This window comes from Ursus arctos, unplaced genomic scaffold (assembly GCF_023065955.2).
Source record: "Ursus arctos isolate Adak ecotype North America unplaced genomic scaffold, UrsArc2.0 scaffold_25, whole genome shotgun sequence".
NCBI lineage: Eukaryota > Metazoa > Chordata > Mammalia > Carnivora > Ursidae > Ursus > Ursus arctos.
The window spans coordinates 41,968,521-41,980,775 of NW_026622930.1; the positions used below are offsets into that span (position 1 = coordinate 41,968,521).

Here is a 12,255-nt window from a genome sequence, read left to right on the forward strand (position 1 = left end):
GGCTACAAAACATACCCTTAAGAAATAAGGAACATAACCTTAAGAAATAATAAAAGAATCTATAAGATGAGCAAGATACCAATTCACAGAAGCTTAACATGACCCAACATGTTCTCCTGAGGCAAAGGTCTGCTCTTCTAAAGGCAATATTTAAAAAGTTAAACCTAGTATTTGCAAATTTGCTTCATGCAGATTGATGACAGGGCTCTGTGTGAGAATGTTTTTTAGAATATTAGACCAAAGGCCTCAGAATTTTTCAAGATTCTATACTTTCTTGTAGCCACCAATTCTGGACTTCGACTTTCTCCCTTTCTTACGGAAGAGTGTCTTCTACTTTTAAAAGATACGAGATTTGCCATCATAATTGGTTAGATAGGAATAAAAGATTAAACTCAGTCCCTTGACTTTGATTCATAGCAGTTCCATCTCCACCAAAAGTTACAGCACCCCCCCCCCACCCGCAATCTGGAATCTGTGAGCCATCCACACAAATGATAGAGACTAAAGTACCTACATGCATGTGTGAATGCAATGCCCCTCCTCCCACACTCAACCTTTCAGATGGTTCGACTATTTCCCCTGTGTCAACAATCTGCCATTTGCATCTCGGGACTTAGCAGGGCAAAAGATAAGAGAGGATAACCTTTAGCACCCACAACTAATGAATATGAATGAGGTCATTCTTGCAAGCTTTACAGGGGGACAAAGTAACACACAGGGAAAACATTTTTTGTTTCAAGGCTCCCGAAAGCATTAGCTCATCAAGTTTCCTAACAATCCCCTGGGGTCTAGACTGGCAAAGGATCATTATCCCTCCAGCAGGTAGGCAAAACAAGACGCCCAAAGGTTAACATTTCAACATCATTCTGTGTCATAGATATCCTGAAATCACATGGAAAAAAAGGTGCTGCAAGATGCTTCTCACTGACTGTAAGTGCAAAGCAAGAAATACGCCCAAATCGGGAGGCCCTGAAAGCTTGGAAGAGTACTGGAACCAACCATTATTTGGTAATGATCTTATCAGAGCAGATGGTTTTAGAAATGTAGATCTCTACTTAAAGAAAATATAGCTATAAGAATTGGATTGCAACTGAGTAATAATTTTAAAGAAAAGAAATTTCTGCATTTATCAGTTTAAGATTGATGTGAAGAGTTGGCGGGTTTCTTTTTTTCTCCCCTACGCATTCCTAATTAAAAGCTAAGTATGGAAACTAGAGAGAGAGGGTAAGTATCACAAGTGGGATCTTCAAACTTGAGCTCCGGTACAGGATTCCATTTTAATTTTGTCTGTATTTGCTGTGCTCTTTTTAAAAGTATAAACTGGACCCTAACATTTTCCTGTCTTCTACCAAATTCAGGAACTATCACATTTTCTTTTTTTTTCTTTCTAAGTCTATAAACTTCAAAATATTTTCTGCCAAGTTGGCAAAGCTCCAATCAGCCCTTCGCCACTGCAATTAAAGTGATTTTCCATCTGAATATAACCCTGACAAGAGAGACATTATAAGAGCGCTATATAAATCTATTTTAATTGAGAAGTTCCCTCACTGAGCATATTGTTATACTCCTCACAAACACGTATACATCCTCACAAATACTCAGATTGTTTTCGGAATTGTGAGTCAAAATGACAGCAGCGGTCACTATCTAAAAGGGAAGCTGAATTTGGGATCCTCTTTTGAAAGCAAGCAATACCTAGAAAGAAAGAAAAAAAAAAGAAGGGGGCTTTTATTTCTTTTAAAGTTGATATAACATAAAACAAACTAAACCCATGATAGAGCCAGACAAAGTCAAACAATATATCAACTTCAAGGAGTTGGTGCGGCAGGGAATGCTGTGTTACAAAGCATTATTCTTATGTCGTCACCGCTTCCAGAAAACGCTCAAAGTTCCAACTTTTGTTCACTTAGTACGGGATTCACTTCTCAGCTGAGGAGGACCTTAGGAACAGTACACTTAGCACTCAGCAGTTATTTGACCTATTTTACTAATGTGTTTGGGAAGGAGGTTAATTAACAGTGGATGGCTATATCCTTAAGCTTAATTTTTCCAACAGCCCTGCTCATAAAAGGAAAAATTGAGTATGTATTGAAGGAAGCAAGCAATTAAGTTGCACAAATAGTGAGCTCATTGAACTGCAGCTGACTTCTATCATGTCAAAGAACAACTAAACACAGAAGCAATAAAAAGATTGTTGCCACGACCACCACTGAGAACCGACTGGCAATAAAGATGAATAACTTCCTACTTGAAGATTACTTGATTAAAGCTCTTTAGAAACCAAATGTTACACATAGGCATAAATGGAGCAAAATATTTTAATGCGTGTTTGGCAGGTTCCGAAACATTTTATAGTCAATTTTAAATGAAGGTTTATACAACAACAGTAAACTCCACTTAAAACAGCCTTTCCAACTGCTGTTCTTGCAAGCACGCTGCTGTGTTCCTGGGGAAATCTTGAACTGTACTGTGGGAGAAAAGTCCCATACCTAACAGAGTAAGGGGAGGGCGATGGGGAGCGGAATTCCACAGGACCGGGTCCTCTGAAACCAAACCCAAGAGCAGAGCCAGAGAAGCCCATTCAGATGGCCGTGACCCTTGAAGGCAAGTAAACAGACTCCCTGCAGGAATAACCGGGAAATCTCTCTCTCCCCGGCAACATTCTGCTCCCCTGCCCACCTCCCAAAGCTCGGAAAGGTCAAGTTTTAGCCCAAGCTGCCCTTCAAAAAAGTGTACTCACATCTAGGAGTTCAATACGGGTTGGCATCAGAACTGGCTCCCAGGACTATCAGTGTCAGCGAGGTGGGGCAGGCTTGATTTGACAAGGAAAATGTGTCTGACAGAGGACTCGGCTCTCAACTTACAAGTGTCTATGGACATGTCTGGAGAATATCAGCCTCTTGGAGAGCTAGACCCCAGCACTTACCTGCTGCCTTTAGGGGGGATACCACGAAGAATTATAAAACACAAAAAGGATGAGGATTTTGCCACGAAAGCTGCTCAGAAGCTAACATTTAAAAGAAAAAAAATCAGAAGAAGCTGCCCTTTGCATTGCTGCCCTCAAACCCACTACTGTGGAGAATTAAAACCAGTCAGTCTATCACAAATAAACCAGTCTGCCACTTCATCTCCATCCTTCCCCCCTGCTACTCCATCTCTAAAAGACTGAGGAGGGCTGAGGCTGGGCTTTTACTCTGAGCATTTCCCCCATGGGGCTTTAAGGGATCAGAGCCCTGAGATTCTGATGAGGAGGCCTCCCCCTTCCTCTGCTCCAGCCCTCTCTTCCCTCACTCAGAGACTTTGCAGTGAGCTCCTACGGGCTCTTCTTTTTTTGATTTCACACAGCACCCTTCAGTATGCTGGGTATATGGGAAGTGTTTCATGCATGCTTTTGGGCTAGAAGCAGCAGGAAAGGCTCATATTTATGTCCTTTTTGAAGATTTCTTTTATCTTAGCCATTCTTGTTGAAATAATCAAGGGAATTGAAACTAGAGAAGCAATTTTGTGCCACAACATAACCAAAAAAAAAAAAAGCATAACATTCTCAGTTTTCTTGGATGGGAAAATGGGACCTAAAATGGCCTGAAGAAGTTGTTAAGCACATAAAGCACATGGTCCCTTAACTTCATAGTCTAGTTAGAGAGACCTACCCTTTACACACTATTTTCTAGAGATTCAGAGCTGAATCTGCTGCCCAGAATTTTTAAATATTGGATTTGGGCAATTTTAACTGCAAACCAAATTCATACTGCAAACTTTGGAAGAGCTTTATCAATGAGAAGTAGATATTTATAATTTCGGTAACACTCTTCCTCACCACCTTTCAAGAGGACTAGTCATTGGACATGTGGCATGCAAATCTGATAAAGAAATAACTTAGGAAAGAGTCTGAATATTTATATAAATCATATTTTGTTCACAGGCAGAAAGCTCAGTGGTACACTCCCTCCCATTTCAGCGTCTCCACCTTAAAGCCTTCCATGGGCTTTGAACTCCAGGTACTCCACCGTGCTCTGAAATTCTGGAGATGGGATGAACTGTACAGCACTGGAAGGGGGGTGGAGAAAGAAAGTAGCAACTGCTCAGAGATGGGAACCGTTTGCTCTCTGGAAGTCCCTCCAGGCTTAGGTTCACTATCCAAACTCCAAAGTCCAAGACTCTTCAGCCCCCCTGCGTTAAGAGAACAAGAAAAATGCCCAGGAAAGCCCACGGTTTCCTTCCTCATGGAGGGGAGGGAGCAGCAGAGGTAGCAGACGCCCATGCGCAGCCATCACTTCCTCGGGGGCTGGTGTCCATTTCCACCCACTGGGATGGAGCTGGCAGCTTCATAACCGGCAGGAGATGCATGATCCAAGAATCCAGTTTGGCTCCAGTTCTAGCCTTGTAAAAGCCAGTTCTGTCTACCTCCGAGAATCCTTATAAGCATTAGCAAGGATTTCAAATTGCTTCATCCTCAAGAGTATGGCCAGAGAAAGAGGAGTTAGGTCAAAGAGTCCATCTTGAGTAAAGCTCAAGATACTCTTCAGAAATACCTTGAGATTAGGGAAAATAGAAATACATTCAGAAGTGAGAGAGAGAAAATATACCTTTTCTTCTCTTCCTTGGAAGAGTCAGAGAGCGTTAAGGCCTTAAAGCAAAAGCAACATAGGGTGTATTTCTAACAAGGGAATTGAGAGTAAATGGCTATAACAAGTTTGTTCTTCAAGAAACTAAAGAAATCGTGTGTATATTCAAAGTGTATTTAAAATGCCAATTTAAGCACTAATGTCTTCTCTTTCAACCTTCCTCTCTTAAATTTCCTTATCTCAGTCCATGGTTTCTCCATTTACCAACCACCCTAAAGTAGAAATTTCTGTGATTTATGTAACCCACCACATTCAATTCTAGACTTAGTAGGTCTCTTGGATTCTTCTCTTACTTCTGCTTCTACTATCACTGTCCTACATCATGTCATCTATACCTGGATTGTTAGAATAGCCCCCAATGGGTCCCCCGTCACCACCTGCTTTCTCAACTCCAAGTTATTTGTCATATCCCTGACTGTTACCTTCCTAAGGTACAGTTACAATTGTGGAGCACCCTCTCAGTCCAAAAGCTTTTACCAGTTTTCTGTTTTCTTTTAGAATAAAGTCCAAATGTCTGAACATGGCATTCAAGGCCACTAATAAATGGAGTCCAAAAGCTTTTACCAGTTTTCTGTTTTCTTTTAGAATAAAGTCCAAATGTCTGAACATGGCATTCAAGGCCGCTAATAAATGGAAAGTGTTCTAAACTTCAACACTTACCTGTCGTTTCTCCTCACACACAGTTAACGCTCTACCCAGAACAGAGTCTTCTCATTTTCTGAATCATGTCATGGGCTTTCACATGTCCAAAACATTGCACTTCTCCTCTAGCTTTATCTCTTCAAATCCTGCTTCTGCTCTAAAGACTAATTCAAATGTTACCACCTCCAGGAAGCCCTACTCGATTCCAAGGCAAAATAAATCGTTCCCTCCTTAGAGCACATATAACCTTTTGTTACAATATTTCTCCCAATCTGACCTGTATGCATTATTGTAGAATTTTCCATCTCCTCCTAAAGGATAGAGACACTAGTTAATCCCTCTAAAGATGATCTTGGGTGCCTAGCATAGTGTCTTAAATAAGGTAGGCTTTTCATGAATGGTTCTTTTTTTTTTTTTTTAAAGATTTTATTTATTTATTCGACAGAGATAGAGACAGCCAGTGAGAGAGGGAACACAAGCAGGGGGAGTGGGAGAGGAAGAAGCAGGCTCATAGCAGAGGAGCCTGATGTGGGGCTCGATCCCATAACGCCGGGATCACGCCCTGAGCCTAAGGCAGACGCTTAACCGCTGTGCCACCCAGGCGCCCCCATGAATGGTTCTTGTACTGAACTGACCAGTAGAGAATTGATTAATTTTCACTAAAAGCTGAACCATGGATAAACAACCAAGCCAAGAAACAGAATCAAGGAAGACCTGGAGGGAAGAAAGAAACCTCAGTAAATGTTACTCGAACTGAGGCCCATGAATAAGACTTTCATAAAAGAATAGAGATGGCCTAATCCAGTGCTTCTTAACATTTTTGTATTCACACATTCTTGTGAAGGGTTTGACTATGGTTGAGAACTGCCCTGACCAAATGGGGAGGACACCTCTTTTTCAGCAGTAGAGACTTAAATCTGCATTTAAAAGGGTTCGATGAAGGCTCAACAGATAAACATCACAATAAAATATTATACATAAAATATATATAAATATATAACATATATATATATGATACTATTTCATTTAAACATCTCTACACACAAAGATCTAATGATGTCTTAATAAAACAAATATTTAGTTCACATTTTTGCCATCATTCCAAAAAGGGGAAAAAAGCCAAGAACTAAAACTATCTCTTTAGCCTTATTGGCATTAAGTAATCAAATTCCCTACTACTCAGAAATCCGAGACAGGCTTAGTGCAGTTCTCATTCTCGCCTAGAATGAAAAAATGAACTCAAACTTCTAAAAGAAAACCATAATTTTCCAACATCTTCTCATACGAGTCTTGCCTCTCCCCTGAAACGTTTGAGTCAACTCTTCCTGGGATGAATCACGTTAAGAAATGAATCTCTTAATTGCACCATATAAGCTAAACAGTAAGCCATGACCTCATCACCCTGGATGTAATAAAAGGGCAGAGACACTCAGGCATTTCAACAACATCTTAATTCCTGCACTGTTCTAGTTTATTATAAAGCAGGCCTGCGTGCAGGAAGACATTTTAAAAAATGCTTTTATCTCCAGTTTGCATGTTAGCAGATCTCATGGGCTCGTATCTCTGCAGATAGAGGTCTGAACTATGCAAAATCTAAGCAGGCAGGCCGACGAATTTACCTGAGAAAACAAGAAACCCAATCTTGAAAATGACACTTGGACTCAAGAGGAGCCAGGAGTAGAAGAACCTCAAACTCTACAGTTACTCGCCAGTCTCAAGCTAAAAACAAAACCTGGAACTGAACAACTGTCTGAATGCCACAGCCAGACTGGACAAGAAGCAAGAGGAGGCTGGAGAAAATGGGGGAGAAACAGAGTACTACACCCCCTTCTGACCCTTGACTTATTATGAAGTCCTTCTTCTGATGAGTATAGTATCATTCTTATTTTGCTAGAAGTAGCATCGGTAGGTCCCATCTAGATATGCAGACCTCTACAGAGTGCATCGCATATAAGCACAAATGACTACCTACTCTGTACCTGGCACCGATGAAAAATTCCTAAAATGATGGTCCAGTGAGAGAAATAAAGTATTTGGATAATTTTGCAGGAAAGTTCATCTTCACGTATGGAAGAAAATGTTTTTGTACCATATCTATAAGTAACTCCAAATAGAGATATTTCAAGAAGAGTTAACACTTGAGCCTGTCAAATCACAAAAATACATTTAACTTGGGTAGGAGGATAGAAATTGCCCCCATCAAACAAAGGAAGTACTGAAGGAGGTACAGCACCGGCAGAATCAGCAGTATTCAATATTCCAGACGCTCAACCATGACCTGGAGTGACTATTGTTCCTCCATATCATTTCCTAGCCATAGAACGCATTGTTCCAAGTGTTTTCAGATGGTGCTATCGACTGCAAAGAGCTGTGAGCTTGCTGTTTCATGTTCCATGGCTTATCACTCTTGGGAGCCTTGACCAATGGGCCTTCTGTTTTGAGTATCCCAGTTACAACTGAGCCTTCACCTTTAGACTGGGCTCGTGGGAGAGAGCAGCAAAGTGAAAAACTTACCTGGAAGCACACAGCCTGAGGTCATTGTGTCACCCACGCTGCAGCCCACAGAGCAGAGAGATGGAGAACTTCAGTTTCACCGTCTGTAAAAAGGGAATAGTCACTTGAGTTCTGAGACTCAACCCAAAGCAGTGATTTAGCAAAAAAACGCATGTACAGACAGATGCTCTGGTAAAAATTAGGCATATATTTTATGAGAACTGTCCAGAAAGAGTTGAGCAGATTGTTAGCAGAGACCAGGAAGATTTTGCCTCATAATCAAGATTAAATCCCTGTCTGTGACTGTCAATATTAAGCTACAGTGTTTGTGATTGATGTGGCTTTGAAATTACTAAAATTAAGAAAGGTGCTCTGCTCTAATCAACTGTGACATACACTATTTTCAACAATGGCATTTCTGCAAAAAAAAGAGAAAGGGGGGAAAGCCTATTGTAAAAATCTTTTATCCAAGTACCTTGAAACAGCTCCTTTCTGGGAAGAGTCTGGCATCTTCAGAACAGCACTGTCTCAGCTCCAAAGACTTTAAGGAAGACAATACCCCAAGCTCCACATGGTTGGTAAAGTTATGGTATATATCATTTAACAAAAGCATTGACCCTGGGGTCAGTAAACACGTGAAACTTTCCTTTCTTCATCTACCTGTTCAAAGCTGAAAGGCAGCACAGGAAAGGAGGAAAGGAATTTCAACTTCCTGGGATCCCCTTCCTGATAAGAAAGTTCCTCTTTACAAAGTAGGAATGAGAAAAAGCATGCGCATTTCTACAATTTCCAAAACACCTCACGATTTCTTAAATAGAAAAGACTGTGTTGAGACTATTTCGAAACAAAACAGAACAATAACAAAAAAAGATGAACGTAATTTAAGTACAACATCAACTGGTACTTCTAGAGGAATGAAGGGATGCTAAAGTGAGAAAAAGAGACTAAATACTCAAGACTATGATAACAGTCCATGAGCTTACTTTAATGCTAGCCCAGGATGTTTTCTCATCAACCTTTAAGTACAGAAGAAAACTGTATGCATACAAAGAATCAGGGACTGAGATTTTCTTGTTTCTCTTTCTGTTTTCACTGTTTACAAAGCGACCTTGAGCAGCCCTCGTTTATCTTTGCTGCTGTTTGCTGACTTGTGGTGTTTAGATCAAGTTTTGATACGTGTGTCTTTAGCTGGCCACGAAAAGGCAGCTGGTCCAGAGGCCAGAATCAGGGAGAGAGAAATTGCAGGGCTTATCAAGTCATCCGAGAGGCCTTGTTGTGCTCATCCTTTGTAAACAATAAGACATGTCAGCGTCCCTGGTTGCTGTCATTGCTGACAGTTCTCTAAAGCCCAGTAAGTGTTGAATTCTTTAAAGTCGGGTTGCACCCGGTGAGAGAAATGATAGTGTGAGATGAGGGGGACTTCATGGATATCTGAGTACCTTGGGAAAAGAGAGGAATTGAGGCTTTTCACTCAGCAACCTAATGAAAACTAGACAAATAGCCTTGCATTTAATATATAGTTTCCACCAATTCATGCTTCTTTTGTTAGGAACAATTCTACCCTCTATAGGAAAAGAGACAGTTCGAAATAAAGAAATAATTTCTCATTGACAAGGGAGCTTCGGGTCTAAAACAATGCTTATGAAAGGCAAAGAAAGGATAAGAAATTGAGTTTATATTGGTAAATCTCCATTGCACAACCATTTCATTGTTCTAACTTCATAGACCCCCATAACTTTATGTCCTTGAACAAGTAATCAAATGCAAAAGGACAACTAAATAATCTATCTGGGATAGCCAGGACTGTATGCAAAACACAAAGAATGAAATACAAGTCTTTAAGGAATATAAATGAGAAACTGTGGCAAAGAAGGGAAGGACCTGGATATAAGCTACTAAAGGGGTATCAGTGCTTATGGAATAATGACCTGCACATGCACTGCCTTAAAATCCTTAAAGATATCCTTGGAACAGAGATCTATTTGTGTATGTTAATACGATCACACACACACAAAATCCTGATTCATAATATTACTCATCATTTCTAACCTCAGACTTTTAAAATGTATAAAATGAAGATTAAATGCTTTTGATGGAAACGGATAACATGTATTGAAGTAGAACAAAACCCACACGAGGTCTCAAAATCCCATTATTACAGCGATTGGTAATGTGCTATATTCAAGACTAATTTTGCCATGACATTTAAGTTATAGATTTTGAGGTTAGTGATGTTTCAGAGGAAAGAAAATGTCCAGCGTTTCTATCCTCCCCTTTCTAGGAAGATTCGCTCCATTAAATGATCTAAAATGTCTGAAAGGACAAAATGTCTTAGATTCACTTGTATAATATTAGGATTCAAAACTTTGAGAAGAGTCATCCTTTCCATATCGAATGTACCCCTGAAATAAGGATCGCCCCTCCAAACAAGACCAGAACTCAAGTTTCCATTAAACTAACGGTATAGTTTTTAACTTGGAGTTTTACTTGTTTCTACGTTATAAACGCTATTTAACGGTACCAAGTCATAAATTATTCTTCCCAAGTTTGTTCTATCCTCTTCTTCCTTGACACAGCCAGGCCATATCTTATACAGTTACAGGTTAAGCATCGAGCCTGAGGGGCCGTCTGAACCACAAAATGCAGAGAGCAACTTAAGAAAAAATGTTGCAAATCTCTATTAACTAAATAAAAAGTCACCCCTGTTTACCTAATTTTCCTACAAGCAGAAAAACTAAAGGTCTATTGGCATGGCCTAGACAGACACTGCTGAGCAGCTTTCCAAAGAGCAAATGGTAAAAATAAAATAAAATGAAAAAGATTTGCCTGTCATGGGAGTTGGTCAATAAAATGCAACAGTGTTTATTACAACATTTAAAGTCTGTGATTAAGAACACCAAAAGGCCTAAACTAGAAAGGTTTTCAGCCTGTAATTTCCCTGCAGTCCTGGCCTGTACTTCCTTATGAGTTAGCTCAGCAGGGCTTTTTTCCATGTCCATCATCAGCTTGTAATTATTGCCATTCTCAAAGCTATGCCAGATGGGTCTTTAGAAGCAGGCATGCAGCTTGTTTATGAGAGAAAGAGCTGTAATATTACTCTACACAGAGACCTATCTGGTCCCGCTCAAAGAGCGGCTCCTCCCTCTCCAACCCCCCCAAACCCACCCCCACGACTATTCGGTCTTCCTCCCCTAGACAGCCCTCTCAGGTTCAGCTCCCTGTCCCAGCTGAATGGCCCGGTGAAGGGCTGTGACCACGGGAGCCAAGAGATATCTGTATCTTCAAGCATATGGCCTCATCGTCACCTTTCACCGTTCACATATGGAAATAAGGCCAACACCCAAGGGAAAGACGCACTGTGGCCACTTTCCCCTGCATATTCTTGTGCAGAGGCTTTATTTAAAACACCAGAGCTGCATGTCTACGTCTCAGAACACCGATCTCCCTAGATAGCACAACTGTGCGTTCCATTTCTCTTTTCTGGGAATTCCTCATTGGCTGGAAGGGAAATTCCCAGCAAGATTCTCAAGGACAAACCTTTACTCACTTTGTCTGGTAGAAGGATAAACATTTGTAAGAAGGTTGAGGTCAAGGAGCTGTGCAAAGCAACACAGGCAAAGGCAAAAGCGCCTAACCGGGGGTTCATCTGGTGATAGGCCTGGGGTGTTAGGTATCCCAGAGGGCCAAGCAGAGCTTCAATCAGCAGTTAATGAGGCAAGACCTGCAACAGATAGCCACTTTTAACTTACAAAAGCTTTTAGATGTCTCTGTTTACTTTGATCCATTTCAGTTCCTTTGAGCCTGGTAAGGGTGCATTTTCCCTTTTTTTTTTTTTCCTTCTTAGATAAACTCTGCTCCCACCCCATCTCTACCCCACCTCCCAAACAATAGTATCATTTACCAACTTTATACTTAAGTTTTGAGATCTTCTGTCAAGGTCGGCAACAATTATATAAAACACAAGGAGAGGAAGACCGGTACCACAGTCTGCCTATAGAATGGTAATTTCAAAATCCCACCCCTGAAAGATAAATGAAAAGGAGGACGGGACAGGAAAGGCTGCATTTTCAGACTGATTTAGTTATTTGTTTCTGATTAGGTGAAGCACACGTTCTTTTATCTCTTGTTATTTTACCCATGTGATGACCAGAGAGCTTTCTTTGTTAAACTGTTTCAGAGCGGATAAAACTAATGTACTGGAATGTGAAATAATCCCGAAAGAAACTGTACCTGATGGTCACAGACGGGGAGATCCCTTTAACTCGCCGCAGTTCCCAAACCCTGCAGCTGGGTTTGGGGCTGGGGCTGGAATTCCCAAACCGGGGACAGAGACGGCGCCTGCGCCGAGGGATTTGCACGTGGGTTCCCCTCTTAACGGGGAGACTCTGGTGTAATGAGCTTTTAATTAGGTCGGCTGGGTGTCTGACCCACTGTACCGTGGGCCAGCGCCTAGAAGGTACCTCCCCATCCACAGGTGCAGATAAAAGTCCTGGAA

The 12,255-nt window shown here is 41.0% G+C and overlaps 1 long non-coding RNA gene across 1 annotated transcript in view; it reads right to left on the bottom strand.

Annotated features, from left to right (window-relative positions):
* LOC113242360 (uncharacterized) overlaps window positions 1-12,255 on the bottom strand; it is a 290,347-nt gene that overhangs the window by 120,541 nt on the left and 157,551 nt on the right. Inside the window, exon 3 of the long non-coding RNA XR_003311894.4 lies at window positions 7,782-7,864. This is a non-coding gene — a long non-coding RNA (uncharacterized LOC113242360). The remainder of the gene's footprint in view (window positions 1-7,781; window positions 7,865-12,255) is intronic.